Genomic DNA, 15,824 nt, shown 5'->3' on the forward strand with positions numbered 1-15,824 from the left:
TTTTGTCGAATTTTTTTAATTGAAATTTTTATTTGCAGGTTAGTTTAACCCTTTCGTGACTGAGTTTTCTTTTTCAGTATGCGACGGATGCTGTATTGAGATCAATTTTTTTTTCCCAGTACTCAATGCGCTGTGAAATATGCGTTTGAGTCACCAAAGGGTTAAAAGTGAAAATTCTCTCATTTAAATTTCTAAGGATTATTATCAAGTTATGTCAAGTTTTCGATCAATTGAGTTAACGCTTTAATTTCGTGGGATCTGACAAACCCAACGCCATAATTTTCATTCATCTATCTTCGCAGTTGTAAAATTCAAAATTTTTCGCAGTCTGTCAATTTGAAATTCCCTTCATCCTCGAATTCATCAATGAAACTTGGCTGGTTTTTCGTCGCGAAGGAATGCAAACAGAAGAGAAGAATCGGAAATTCTCGAAATGTCGTAAAAATTCAGCAGATTATCGTGGAATTGAAATTTCCGTCGAAATTCCGCGGATACCATTGTTTTTCCCCGTTCGACGGCGCGAGTCTGCGAAAAGGCGCGACAAACGGCTGCGTTGGTCCACGTAATTGGTAGGAAACTCACCAATAATCGGGCTAAGCGGCTATTGAGGGCGATGAGAGTTATATAGGGACGGTAATAACTTAGAAGCCGGCCATTGATGATTCCACGCTGGCGTTCCGATGATATTTCTCGAGACGCGGCCAGTTTCACGCGACTATTCCCATTTTCTGTCGTACCAGATCCAAATCTCGGACTATTACAGTGAAAGTCATTTGTACATGTAGGGGAAAAGGAAGAGAAAATGTGGGAATTTTTTAACCAGTTTTTCTCATTCAGATGTTTCTTTAATTTCTAATTCAAGGCTCGTAGTTTATTGCTTGTTGCAACGCGAGATAAGGCATTCAAGGTAGAGATTGGAGAAGTGGTACTATTTTTTCGACCTAGAGTGATAATTTTTATTTTTTCAGTTTTCCAGGGTTTCTTTTTAATTTTTGTTCGAGGCCTGTAGATTGCTTTGTAGTTTAATCTCAGACTGGAAATTGGAGGAGAAATAAATTCGACAAATATAGAAGATTATTTTATCTTGTTACTATAGAATGGTTATTTTTATTTTTTTAATTTTTCTACACGTTAGTTTCTTCTCCTTTCGAGTAAATTCCTGTGTTCTCACTACTTGATTCAAATGTCCTTTAAATATATTATTAGGGGTTTGTACTTGTGGAGCTCGTTGGCAGGGACGTTGGGTCGAGGTCGAGTCGATATCAAAGTCAAGATGCACTCGTTGGCGACATTAGATGGGATGGGTGACCGTCGATTTTTCACTGGTTTGATAAATTAATTCGGGGCTTGAATTTCTCTGTGTCTATTCTGTTCTTTCCAAATTCTGAGGTCTCTCTCTCCAACTGTTCTTTCCAAATTCAAAGGTCTCTCTCTATCTTTCCATATTCTGAGGTCTCTCACTCTCTCAAAGGTGGTCTCTCTCTATCTTTCCATATTCTGAGGTCTCTCACTCTCTCAAAGGTGGTCTCTCTCTCTCTTTCCATATTCTGAGGTCTCTCACTCTCTCAAAGGTGGTCTCTCTCTCTCTCTTTCCAAATTCTGAGGTCTCACTCTCTCAAAGGTCTCTCTCTATCTTTCCAAATTCTGAGGTCTCTCTCTCTCTGTCTACTATTCTTCCAAGTTTCTCAACGGTGGGTGCCTATTCTTTCCAAAACTTTAAACGTTCTTCTGCAATTCCCCTGATACTACTCTCTTCAAATGTCGCTGAAGAAGACTTCAACAAAATTCACTTCCTTCTTTCAGGGTTTTGAATAAGAAAAGTGTATTGAAAAAAAAAACTTTGTTTTTTAAATTATGTATAAGGGTAGTAACTTTGTATCAATATTTTCAATACGATTTAATAGAATTTCAATAAGTTTCATCCTTTTCCAAAAATCATCTGTATTTTTCAGTTCATCTATCAAACTGTCTATGAAATCGAACTTACATAAAATTTCAGTCAAATTTTCTCCCAATTTTGAAATCCAAGAGCTAGAGAATTTTCTTTCAATTTAAAATTCAAGGGTTAGACTTTTCTCTATTCGTTTGTACGTAACACAGATAGTATTCGAGGTTATGGTATCATAGTTATTTTGCAAAAGGAAGTTCGTAGGTGTACACAGCGATACGTAGAATATTGTTGTCGCGTTGCTTAGTGAAGAACAGAATTTCAAAACGAACATTTATTTAGTTGTCACTGGAGCAACGTTATCTTCAACCTTCACATTGAGTTATCTACTCCTTTTCGTAGACGATACCGCGTATCAGGTGCGTGGTTAAATTGCATTGTTTTACAGCTGCGTTATTTTTTTTTTTTTATCTATCCGTCGTGGAGGCACGCTATTACCGATAACCTTGCGAAAACTAATAAAAATCGATTGCCGGGGAGACTATATTTGCCACGTTGGGTAACGCGCAGACTTGCTGTGGCAAAAATTTACATGACAAATTTTTCATTTCGACACGCAAACAGAACTTCAAATTAAAATAACAAATAGTTGCTTGGAAGTTTGAAAATTTCCAAGAAAATCCAACAAGACTGCAACTTTCAAACAAAAATTAAAAAGTGCTCCTAACCGAACTTACTATAAAAAACATTTATTAAATTAAGAAATTAAGAAATTAAAATTTACAATCGTAGAAACAAAAATGTAGAATCGTAGAAACCTGAAATTAAAAATTTTAAAAAATTAGAAAAAGAAAAGTTATTCAATTTCATTCGACACTTCGCATTGCTCCATGACATAATTCCATATTTACGTTAAAACGAGTAAAGAGTATTAAACAGATTTGACCGTAATTGCACTTAGATCGTGGTAACAAAATTCACGCTTTGATCATTTTTAAATTCCGTCCAAATCGTGTTTGAATTTTCTCGTCAGATCAGCTGGAAAAATCCCCGGCCACAGTCAGACGGTGGAAGAATAAACAAGTCGGAGGTTCTGGTTATTGCTTGCGTGTATCGAGACACACAGAGGCAGGTTTTATTTTCGAGCGTGCCGCAAAGTTCGCGTCGATAAAATGTTGACCGTGGCGAAGGAGAAGGAGGAGGTGTGTGTGTGCTGCGCGTCTCTGATTGACCTATCCCAAAGTGGCCGTTTATCGCCTAGGTTGCCGTCTTCCCGCTGAATAGTTGAGCAAACGCGAACTCTCGACGGTTCCGCCAAAATACACACCGCGAGGGGGACCGTCTGCCGGATGTGCGATTCTCCGCTTGTTTTTCGGCGGTACTCGCGAAAAGGACACCTCGCTGGACTTATGGTGTCCAATTTGTTTGAATCACCGAGAGAAAATATTCTTTCGATGGACGAAAATAGAATTTTCTGGGGTAAAAGTAGTGCAATTTTTTTAAATTGGGGAAAGAAAGTATTTTTTGGATGAGCAAAAATTGAATTTTTTGGGGAAGAGCAGTCTTGGCGTCGAATTTTATTAAATATCCGAAAGATATTCTTTCGATGGACGAAAATAGAATTTTTTGGGGTAAAAGTAGTGCAATTTTTTTAAATAGGGGAAAGAAAGTATTTTTTGGATGAGCAAAAATTGAATTTTTTGGGGGGAAGAGCAGTCTTGGTGTCGAATTTTTTCAAATACCCGAAAGAAAATCTTCTTTCGATGGACGAAAAGCGATTTTTTTTGGGAAGAGCAGTCTTGGTGTCGAATTCTTTGAAAAAAGGGAGAGACCGTATTGTTTTGATGGACAAACATTAATTTTTTTTGGGAAGAGCAGTCTTGGTGTCGAATTTTTTCAAATACCCGACAAATAATATTCTTTTAGTGGACGAGAAATGAATTTTCTTGGGAAGAGTGTCTTGAGGTGCAATTTTTTTTAAATGTGGGAGAGACGATATTTTTAAATTAGTTTTGGTGTCGAACTTTTGTTGAGAATTGCATTTCTTAAAAAGAGTAGATTTACGCGTGAATTTTCTAAACGAGGGAGAGACAATATTTTCTGGCCTGACAAAAATTGAATATAGGCGAAAGGACGTAAGAATATTTTACTGTAGAAAATTAACGTCGAAATGTTACCGATAAAGGAGAAGAGCCGTATTTTGCACGGATAAGAATTGAATCTCTAAAATTGCTATTAAAAAGGCAAAAGTGTAGAGTTACATTGATAGGAACAATTTTCTTTCATCGTGAGGATGCATAAATTGGAAGTTGGTCGATTGAGAGCGTTAAAAATGACATTTAAATTACCGAAAGCATTTAAATATGAATTGCGTCGCAAAATCTACATTGGATTGAATGATTACCACTAAAAGCAGTGGGAGGGTTGTCACTTAAAAATCTCAACGACGTAGCACCATAAATGACGACATTCGTTTAAGAAGAGCCGAGAGATTCGAGTTCAAGAGTGTTGGAGATGTTTCAATTGGGTGAGACCGTAACAGGAAAACTTAGGGTTCGTAAGTTCAGAAATCGCGCGTGAACTTGCTTGGGGAATACCGAAAATTCGCGGAGAAGTCGTAAAACTGAAAGGAGGTTAATTCGATATGAGGAACATTTCAAGGTATTCGCAGAATCTCTTAACTCTTTGCTTTAGCAAATCGCGATTGAAATTGTTCCCAGTGTTACGTTTCGTGGGAATCGTTTAACTATTTCTCCCCGTTTAAATGCCCTCGATATTCTCCCCTGCTTGATATCTTCTATCTCCAGGACTCCTCTTTCAATTCAGCGTTTTCACAGAAGTTCTAATGTGTACCAACGACGTTAGAAACCAGAGAGTCGTGTAGCTGCAGAATTTTCTGTTGGACGATACGTCAGTCAGAGTTTGGAGATTTTAACGCCCTTCTAGAATTCCAAAGATCGACAGTTGAAGCTCTTCTTCTGTGTAGACGATAGTTTAGATCTCTTTCGTAATTTCAATTATCAGCTTAGGCTGCAGACTAGAACGATCACTTTGCAAATTGCAGCCACTCTGCTGCAATCTAGATCCTCGAAATTCCACTCAGCATCTGAACGTCTGGATTGTGTCGTTGTTCTTTTACAATTTAGATCTGAGTAGGGTACTTGGTTGGTAGTATTCGACTGTAACGATTTTGCAATCTTTACAAGTACGACAGTAAAATGAACTGTGTAATACTGTTTTCTACCATCTTCAAAATTTCTTTCAACGTTTAACCTTCAAACTACCCTTAAGTTTTAATACTTACGATTCACAGTACCGTTGTCCTCAATTACCTCAAAAATACCCCTCTAGAACCGTAATACATTTTTTCTGTAAGATGTCCTGAAGAGTTGCTCTGCAACTGTTGCCGATCCGATGTGCGTCGTTCTTTTTTCGAGCATGGAACCTCCGCCACGTGTGTGGTTCTATTATCAGTTAACTAATTATTATAAGCCATACTTATTCTAATGTATATATAGTTTAGCAATGTAAGCGTCTGATTCGATAAAACCTGAACATGTCCTTTAGGGACCGGTTGTAGACTTTCCGTTCACGCCCAGCCGGCCCCCAGGGACCGGCCGCCGATTTTTGGTTCATGCTACACGTCCGCGCGCGTCGGTCCTTGCGTTCTAATTGTGAGACAAAACATGTTGTTTAGGCGACATCGATTTTTGTTCAGTCAAAGCTTTCAGAACAGGAATATAACATTTAAACAAAAGTTAAAAAGTAGTTTTTTAAGGATTTTTAAGTCGTCTTCTGTTTATAGTTCGCCCGCCGCGCATAGCCCACTTGACGGTCGAGTGAACGGAATATCAGCATCTTCAAGTAGCCTGACAAAAATTCTTGCAGGAGCACAATGTAATTGTTTTGCAACAAATCCTTTAAATTTCAATATCGTCCTTAATTATCCTCAGAAGAGGCCTTTCTAAAATTCACAGCACAATTCTGAAAAAGCTAATTTCCCTAATTTTTCGCAATATCGTCATGTGTAAAATTCATTGCCCAACGCCCAGTGTTCGGTATATTCGTTACATTACTTCCTACCATCTTCACAGTCACTATCAATGTTCAAACCTCCACAGTACAATTCTTCCACGGCAAGTCCTTCAAATCTCGGCGCAATCATCCCTAATTTGCAAAAGCACAGCAGTCCTTCAAATCTGAATACCAACTTCAAGTATCCCAAAAAAATTGTTCCACAACCAGGATACGATTCTTCTACAAAAACCTCCTCGAATCTCAACATCATCCCTGAGAATCATTTCCAAAATCCACCATACACTTGTTCCACCGTGAATCCCTCAAATCTCAGCACAGTCGTCCCTAATTTCCCGGAAAAAGAAGTTTGCAGAAGCACAGGAAAATTGTTCCAAATTTTTCTGCTCACGCCGGCAGCAGCCATACTCGAGACTCGCCACCGAAAAATCCCCCGATGATCTCAGAGGAGCAGCGTCCACGGTGCTCCCTTCCAAAGGAGAGTAGTCTCGGACAATAAGAAGGGCAGTATCACGGTTAGCCCAGATCCCCTGGCCGAGTCCCCTGATTATTCGGTGAATCAGTGTGCGGAATTTGGTCGGGCCGTCTGGCCGACCTCAACGAGACCGAAAGTGAGAATTTTAGCGCCTACCAAGGCTGCCGAATCTTCGTCGATAAACACACCGCAGGCCTCCGTCATTGACATTCAAACACGAGACGCGTGTACTTCGTTCTCTGTATGAAACAGAGACAGAGCGCGTGAGATTGAAGAGAAGGAAAAAAGGAGGAAGAGGAAGGAACAAAGGGAAAGGAGGAAAGCAAAGGTCGACGGTGACCGCGAGGAACCACCGAGAGGGGACAAAGAGAGTCGATTTCCAACCTTGAGGGGAAAAAAGTGGCGAATCGTGGATTCTTGTCTGTACTCGCGAATTCTTTTAGGCGAACGCGATCGACATACCTTCTACTAGTTGACGAGAGAAGAGATGTGAGATGGTAGGACCAGCGGCCGTAGCCGTGCATGTCTACCGGTTCCCGTTCGATCACCGAAGTCAAGATGCACTGGGCGGCGTTCCGTAAGAAGATGGGTGACCGCTCCACATTCGTCTCTGGAAAAGCCGTGCTGCTGGTTTTATCGGGCTGAAATTTCACACAGACGTTGGTTCCATCCTTACTAACGTCTAGAAATTGTAAAAGTCCAACAGCAAAAATCCTTACCGCCAAGTTTGGGGTTCAAACATGGTCGGGCGTCCTCGCTCATTCTCCGGCTTGTGTTCTTCGGTTGATGGTTTCGATGGAAAGTAGAAACCTGGTCTGATAGGGGTACAAGCTACTAAGCTGAGGCACCCTGAGTCCTCCTCAGGACGATCCACACTAGTTGTGAGATGGTAGGAAGTTGGGGATCCTAGATTCTACTGTGTCCTCGCGATTTTTGTTTTCGGAACGTGACACTTTTGCCGGGAGGGCATTTGCAACCTGGAATCAATCGTTTTTCCCTCTCCGTACGCTTCCTCAGGATTCTTTCGAGTGGAACCGGGACTACACACCTTCTCTTCATTGATAAAAAGAAGATCTCTCGTATTTTTGGTGACAGAAAATCGTGCAGAGTGAAAATTACGAATCCCAGATTCCTCTCTATTCTCACGATTTTTCTCTCGGAACCCACTTTTCCAACCTCGAAGAGGAAAAGCGATCAATCGTCGCGATTTTTTTTTTCTTGGAGCACGCTACTTTTACCAGGAAGACGTATTTTTGGAAGAGAGAAGGATTCGAGCGAATTTCCATTTTATTCCCCTCTGCGCGCTTCTTTGCGAGTTCTTTTTCGCGGAACAGAAGAACACACCTTCTGCTACACTCGCGATTGGCGGGAAAGAAAGATCTCTCGGCTGTATTTTCGCGCTGGGAGAAAGAAAACCGCGGAGAAGAACGTCACCGGTTTTGCGCTCGAGAATAAGCATCGTAAAGATCGGAATTACTTCTCGGAACGTTCTCCTGCCCCGGCCAGATGAATCTCTTAAAATATACCCGAAATTCCACGTCCGTCCAATATTTGCACGGGCCACGGACAGGATATATATCCGCAGACACGCGGGATGCACCGCGACCGAGACCCGTCTGCGCCTCCATGGGCCATGTGGACTTCGTTTCTATTGTTGGAAAGAGCTTTCACCTCTTTCTCTTCTTCTTCGTATTCTTCTTCTCACGAGCCAAGTTCGGCGGCCTGAAAATTGCGGAAAATTTGGAACTTTGCGGAAATGTAGTTGGAGTGACGTTAAGAAGGAAAGTTTTTTGTTTTGGTAATGGAATGATCGCGGAGATATCGTTTTAAGTGTGTGGACGCTTAACTGTGCGGCGGACGCTTAAGTGTGTGGACGCTTAACTGTGTGGACGCTTAAGTGCGTGGACGCTTAACTGTGCGGCGGACACTTAAAGAAATTTCGAGCTTTCCTGTTGTGGTGAATATGGAAATTTTTACATTTTATTATTGTCACGAATATGGAAATTTTCAGCTTTTGTATTATCGTGATTATTGTGAATATTGAAATTTTCAGCCTCCATTTCACCCTGATTTCTGAAATTCTGAGATTTCATATTGTACCGAATATGGAAATTTTGAGTTTTCATATTATCGCGATTACTGAAATTCTGAGTTTCCGTATTATCGCGAATTTTGAAACTTCGAGTTTTCATATTATCACTAATATTGGAACTTTGAGTGTTCATATTATGCCAAATATTGAAATTTCGCCTTTTCACGTTACACAAAGTTTCAAACTTTTAAAAATTTTCACGTTACCCGTCTTCCCTCCTCGGCACATGTTTTCTCCCCGAACAAAAAACCGGGTGGAGACATTACCCGAGGAAAGAGAGAGAAAGATTGTTTGAAAGGGAGGAGAAAAAGTGTTTGCTCGAGAGAAAATCTTGTTGAGACGGAGCAGAGGCTTTTTTTTCACCATGCTTTTTAGGGGAGGATTGTTAGGTTTCCTTTAGGTAGATGGGGAATGGGGGATTTTATTGTGCAAGTTTGTCCCGGGGATTGATCGAAGCAGAGATTCTTCTCTTGTAGAAAACCTTTTTTCTTTTTGGATAGAAATAATCTTACCTTTTTCTTTTTCCTTCAAGATTACAGAAGAACTTCAGGGATTAGGTGGATCTGTAGGGATCATTGTGATAGAGATTTAGGTAAGTTTATCGACTGAATAGATGATTCTTTTCTCACAGACTAAAGAAATAATTCTAATAGATTAGGTTAGATCGTGTATTCTAAAGATTGTAAAGAGCGTATAGAATTTTTCTTTTTTCGGTAGAACGAACTTCGTTCGATTAATTATGCGTCTCCTTTTTTCCCAAAGAAGCAGTTTCGAAGAACGTGGATCTCGTTTCTCGAGAGTTCTTTGCGGGGAAGTTAGGTTAATTTAGCTCTGTTCTCTGGCCAGAAGGGTTGTGAACGAGGGATGTTTTACGAGGAAACTTCCCTCGAAGATCGTGTCTGACCTTTTTTTCCCACCAATTTTCCAACTTCATTCCACGAAAGACGTACAGGCTGCTCCTTAACCAACAATTTCAAGCAAAATCAATGCTCAAGTATCTCGGTAATTAGTACTCTTCCCTTGGAAGTTCTCTCTTTTTTTTTTTAGGTACAGCAGTCTCTAACGAGGCCACTTAATATTCTCGAGCGAAACAAGTTATGCAGCTTCGTTTTCTCGTTGCAAAATCTTTTGCGAGGAAACTTCGTAGAGCGGAAGTTTGAGTGTCTAGCATATCCTCGGGAATTTGTGCCTTTGAAAATTTAATAGGAGAATTCTAAATGGAAATTCTCTACATCTCGAAACAACGTTCCCTTCTTCGTCTTCGTTTATTCATTTGCTTAGAAAATAACGCAGGCGAAATATCGATAATAACAAAGAGAAATTAAATTTCGCGACTTCCACGATCTTCTCTTTACCAAAGAGACAAAGAGAGAATATCTTCTAAATGAACAAAATTTCACTAAAATCAGAAGTATCGAAATTCATCTCACCACTTTAGCTTCCAAACTTTGGAACCTTTGCCTCGTTTGTTCCATTTATTTCAATCACTTCTCCGTTTCTTCGCCCCCTTTGCTTGTCTTTTTAATCAAGAAAAAAATCACTTTATCTCACGAACCAAATTTCGCTAAAGTCCAAAATAAAAATTCACCTCACCATTTTAGCTTCGAAAATCCTCGTTTGCCTTCCATTTTTTCAAATCACAGGTCCTTTATTCTCTTTTTTTCTCTTTATGTACATTTTAGAAACAAGGAGTCGCTTCCTTGTCGTTCGAAATTACAGTTTCACCGGCCACCTTTGCTTATGCAAATGTCGGCGGCATCGAGGGGAACAATAAACGGTGCGGTGCAATTGGCCGCGTACGGATAATTAGTAAGTCGACGGTAACCAGTTTAACAAACGTGTCAAAGGAGCGGTCAACTTTATATCAGGACAAAGACGAATGAACTGTTATTGATGGCACTTAACGTGTCGGTCGGCGAACCACCGTCTTCTCTCTCTTTCTCCATGCTCGGCGTTCCTCTTCAACGTGCTATTGCTACGCAGAGAGTAAAATTATCTATGCGTCATTGATACTTGAGGGAATTCGTAAGTTGCGATTCTCGCGTCTCCTTGCTTTCGATTTCTCGTCCTTTCTGCCCACTACTTTTTACCTTTTCTCAAATGTGACACCTGGTCCTCGACTGGACGCGCCTCTGTCGCATTGTTTGGAGGATTTTTGTGGCGACTAGAGCTGGATTTTGGTTAGATGAGTTTATTGGGAATTTTCAGAGATTTTTGGGGGAATTTGCGGGGCTGTGTTCTTGTTCCGCTTGTGTCATTAGATTTTCGTTGGAAATGGGTCGTCGGTTGAGGGAGATCTGGAGATGGCGAGCGTCAGACCACGGTCCAGCCGCGCCGATATCTTCGATACTATTCTATTTCTGAAGCTCGAACAACGCAGACACTTTAAAATAACAATGCCCGCCACTCCAGCCCGTGTAAAAGATTTCACTCTGAAAACAAAGTCCCGAAATAAAGGATCACCTCTAGCGTGAAGCCCCTCCGTCGACAATTACCTTCGACTCCACACCTTTTCTCCTCTCGAGCCAATTGTATCGATACACTCTCGTTCTGGAGTTATGGCTATCGTGTTCTTTCCAAATTTCTGATCATTTTCTGGGAAATTGCTGATTCCTCGATTTCTAGCCATTTTTAAGAAGATTTGTGATCTTTTGATTTCGGAACAGTTTTAAGATTTCTATTTTAACTTGTAATCATTTTGAAGAAAATTTAGAACCTTTTCATTTCTGAGCAATTTCAGGAAAATTGCTATTTCAATTTCTGATCATTCTTAAGAAAATTTTCTATTTCTGAGCAATTTCGAGAGGAGTTCTTGGAAAAGTTTCGCGTGTAAAATGAAGAAGAACACGTTCCGAACGAGTATTTTTGAAGATTCAAGCGAATTTGACGTTTGTTCACCTGAAAATGGCAGAGAAGTGGCCACAGCTGGCCACTGCCGCCTCTATTTCCCGTTGCTCCATTTGTCGACGGCTAATCTGCCTGCGTACGCGTAGCACGGCTTGATTTATCGTCTAATTTCTTGCCTAATTTCGTGCTGGCCCAAGAGGAATTCGGTCGTTCCGATTGGCTTCGAGAAATGTTCGTTTCCTCGATTCTTCGTTCGCTGCAGTCCTCCACGCGCGCGAAACGTCGTAGAATTGCAGAGTTTCGCTGAATTTAAAAATAGACGCTCTTATTGTCTGATTTTTCCCTACCAATATCCCTCGGTTCCTCATTTTCTCCACGCAGTCTCAAAATTAACAAATCACACTCGTTACAAATTTCCATCGCCGTTCTCAAGTTAATAGAAATTTCGACACTCGAATCCATCATTTCCGCATTTTTCGTATCTCAGAATTTCATTTTCCAAGGTTACCAAATCACACTCTTCTCGAACGAAAATCAAAAATACTTCCGTCGTCGTTTTTAAATTAATCAAAATTCTTCGGTGTTGCAACTTTCGGCTCTCGAATTCGCCAATTTTTCGTTCTTTAAATCTGAAAATTTCGTCTTCCAACATTACCAAATCGCACTCGTTAAAAATTTCCATCGCCATTCTGAAATTAATAGAAACTCATCGCTCTTCCAAATTCCATCAATTCCTCATTTTGCAAATCTGAAAATTTCATCTCCGAAAATGACCTTCGTAAAAAATATTTCCATCGCCACTCTCAAATTAATAAAAATTCCTCGCCGAGCCTCGAAATCTCCCTTCACCTTCCAAAATCACCGAATCGCACTCGCCGCAAAACCCGCATAAAGAGGGAAAAAGAAGAAACGTCTCTGTTGAAGCGAAACTTCCATCGGCATTCTGAAACCGGAGGAAAGAAAACGGAAGCTATCGATCGACAGGCGGCGGAGAACACGATCACCGTGACAAATGGGGGGAAAAGGAGCGTCGGTTGGCAAGGGGCCGTCCCAAAGAGGCGTTCCGTTCGCCAACTGTGTCGCGGATGCGGGTCTTGAATGAACCGGAAGGAACATTTGCCACACCGACGGATGTAAGATGCTAGCGAGCGTTGGAGGCCGGGTAAATAATAGAAGAACCGCGTCGACGCGCGTAGAACGTCAGCGGAATCACTTGGCACGATGTTTCTTCGTATCCTCGTCGACCTACTTCCGGCCCTGGTGGAATTTCGGATCGAACCGCCTCACCGCTCTATTTTCCCAACGTCTCAACGGGAGCACAGTCGGAGCATACGCGAACCATGCTAATTACCTAGATTAACCTTATCTCGCGTATTTTTTTTAATTTTTTTCTTCAGAAACTGCGCTTGGAAACGTGACACGGTGAGAGTGTTTTTTAAATATTACAGTGGTTGCAATATGAACTGTTGTTTCGTGTTTGAATCGTTGCTCTTGATCTGGGGCTTACTGCGAGCGTTGCTGCAAAAAGCTGAGGATTGGGGTAATTGAAATGTTTGGGATGGCGGAGATTTAGAGTGGGAGATAAGAGCGGAATGAGGGTGGTTTCAGGGAAAATTGTCGGAGGTATAGAAGAAGGTCGTTTGTGAGGGTGATTCGTGTTAAGGCTGAAGCTGAGGTGGTTTCGATGGGATTAGATTGTGGGAGGTTTTGTGGTAGTTTTAGTTATGTGGAAATGGAATTTTTTTTTTGCTTTGTTGTTCGATGAAACATGAGAGATTAGATTTTTTTTTTATTGCAGAATTATACACTGCAGTATTGTAAAACTTTTACTGCATAAAGTAAATTTTTGTACTTTCGTTGTTTGATTAGAGTATAATCATTTTTTTCTGATTTAATTTCTGTAGAGGTGAATGGTAGGTAGGGTGGGTAGTGTCTTCAGTGATATCGAAGTGAAGCTGCAATCGCCGTGTCAGTTACAAAGATGGGTGACCGTCGTCTCGAATTATTTGTCGTCTGATATTTCCGTTTTTTTCCTGTTGTTTGTGTGTCTGGTTTGAAATTTGTTGGTATTCGTTGTTTATAAAACTTCTTAACGTCGTTTCTCTCTTCATTTGATACTCTATAATTAAATATAACGTACCTAACCCTTTCGCGACGGCGGAACTAGCCATCGGTACGCCACTAACGAACGGATCGTCGTGCCGTTAGTGCACACCGTACACGTTAAGAGTGTCTCGCGTTTTTTCAAATCTTGGAGGATTTCGTTGGAACAGCAGAGGACTTGAGGGTGTATCGGATAAAGGGAATGTTGTTGAGGCGCGCTTAGTGGATGCCGGATATAACCGGCGCTAGCCAGTGTGAAGCATTTAGTGGATGCCGGGTATACCCGGCGCTAGCCAGTGTGAAGCGTTTAGTGGATGCCGGATATAACCGGCGCTAGTCGCGAAAGGGTTAAAGGTGCTAAACAATTATTTCCGTAAACATACTCTTCTTTCTATATAAGGACACTTATATTTCCGGCTAACGCACTTCCTTCAGTTCCTTTGAGGTTCACAGTTGCATATGTATCGAAATAATAATCAGCTCGAACGGTCACATTTCGTTCTCCAAAAATCCTCAGAAAATTGAGCAACTACTCCATATTGTCAAAGTGATTAAGCAACCATTGCAACAGAGTTGTAGAAATGATGGACGAAGCAGAATTTTCAAAAGGAGGAGAACAATCATTTTCCTCTTTCGACGTCGCATTCTGTTCTCCAAGAATTCCGAGGTTCGAAAAATTGCGCAATTAATCCACATCGAAAGGGGGATTAAGCAATGGTGCATTTATTGTTGCGAAAGAGAATGTAGGAATGATCGACGAAGCACGATTCCGTGTTGGACGAGCGGCGACGTTACGCGTCGCTTCCGAAATAGAACGTCGGCAGGACGAGGCGCGGTGCATCTCGTCCTTCTCGCGGCTTCAAGCGTGTCGCGCGGATCGGAAAGAAGGCGTCGAGCCGGACGAGGCAGACGTTCTCTCCCCGGGAGGGCGAAATTAACTGCATGCAAGTGCTCTAAACGAGCTATTACCATTGCCAGGGCGTTTACATGGGAGGTGGTGATTACACGGCCCAGAGTCAACGACGTCGACTCTCTCTCTCTCTCTCTCCCTCTTTCTGTCTCTCTCTCTCGAGCTTGATTTCTGACCGCCCCTCGCGGTCCAGGAACGTTTATGCGGCCGCGTGTGGGTTTATAGAGGCAGGAGTGTACGTGATCGGTGTGAAACGTGAGTGTGTTAGTTGAGAATTATGTAGAATTCGTGGTCACTTTATTGCGATGTATTTATTTTGGAATTGTGCCATTTTTCGGGTGTTTTTTTGACACCCGACAGTTTTGACGGTTTTTGCAGTAATAGAGTCTGTATACGTTTGAAAAGTGAGTGTACAAGTTGAGAATAATATAGAATTCGTAGTGATTTTATTGTGATAAATTTATTTTCGAAATTGTTCCACTTTTGGGGCATTTCTTAATATAGAAGTTTGGGGATTATGAGTTCTATGATAATTTTGCAATAATAAAAAGTGAGCGTATTTATTTATTAGCAGGATAGTCGAACTTCTCGAAAATCAGAAATCACATCGATTAGAAATTGAAGTACAAAATCAATTTCACGGAACCATTATGTAAATTATGTTTGAAGATGCACTAACAGGAATTCGATATAATTGCACAAATAGAACCTCGTCAACCTTGTACAAGTGAAAATTGGCCAATCTTCCATAAATAGAGCCTGGAGAATGTTGTACAGCAAAACAGTGGACAATCTTCTACAAATAGAAGCTGGACAATCTTCTAGAATTTTCTGCAAATAGAACTTGCAAAACAATCTTTCACAAATAGGAAAATCTAAAAAAATTATCATTCAACCAATGAAATTCTTCTCCTTATTTCTTGCACATTTTTCATCCTTCGAAGTATAGGAAAAATCTTGAAAGAAGGTGGTGTTGAAAACTTCTGAAAAAGTAGAGGAGAAATCTCTGAAATCACTTGAGATATTTTAAAGAAGATGATCTTGAAAACTTCTTAAACCTCTTAAAACTCCCTTCAACCCTTTAACGCTCACATTTTTCTCAACTTGGCGTCCCAAAAATGATCAAATTATTTCCCAAGTTTCCCATTTATTTATAATACCGTACCTTCAATTTTTTTTTGCGTATCCAAAATTGCACTTTCCCAGGATTACCATAAGACACAAGCACGAACGTTAAAGGAGGCAAAAGAAGATTCCCATCTCTCCGCTAACAGTAAACCGATCTAAGACCGTTCACCCTGTACACTCCGAAACTCTCCCCTACGATCGAGGAACGTACGAGAAGAATCACCCTGGTAGAAAGGAAGGAACGATACACGTACAGCAAGTACACATGGAAAGAAAACGAGCGGTCAATTATGCTCGACCAGTTGTTCGACGTTATGCATGCACGTTGATCCGTCTCCAGGGGTCC

The sequence above is a fragment of the Habropoda laboriosa genome, unplaced genomic scaffold, assembly GCF_001263275.1.
Source record: "Habropoda laboriosa isolate 0110345459 unplaced genomic scaffold, ASM126327v1 scaffold87, whole genome shotgun sequence".
Taxonomy (NCBI): Eukaryota; Metazoa; Arthropoda; class Insecta; order Hymenoptera; family Apidae; genus Habropoda; species Habropoda laboriosa.